Genomic DNA, 223 nt, shown 5'->3' with positions numbered 1-223 from the left:
CGCCGGCGGCCGCCCGGGCAGATACCGCCGTGCTGCGGGGCGGCGCTGATGGGCCGGCCCGGGCAGCGCGCCGGGAGCCACGGTGGGGGCACCGGGGGGGTCCCGGGCGCCGGAGGTCGCCGTGGTCCAGGCCCGGGGCGCAGCAGCGCCTTCGTATTGCAAGTGGCACTAGTAATTGAAAGAGAGCATCTAGATCGGAGAAGACTGCAAATCATGGCTATAC

This window comes from Apteryx rowi, unplaced genomic scaffold, assembly GCF_003343035.1.
Source record: "Apteryx rowi isolate R43461 unplaced genomic scaffold, aptRow1 scaffold_858, whole genome shotgun sequence".
Lineage (NCBI taxonomy): Eukaryota > Metazoa > Chordata > Aves > Apterygiformes > Apterygidae > Apteryx > Apteryx rowi.
The sequence above is the reverse complement of the archived record's forward strand: the minus strand, read 5'-3'. Positions refer to the sequence as shown.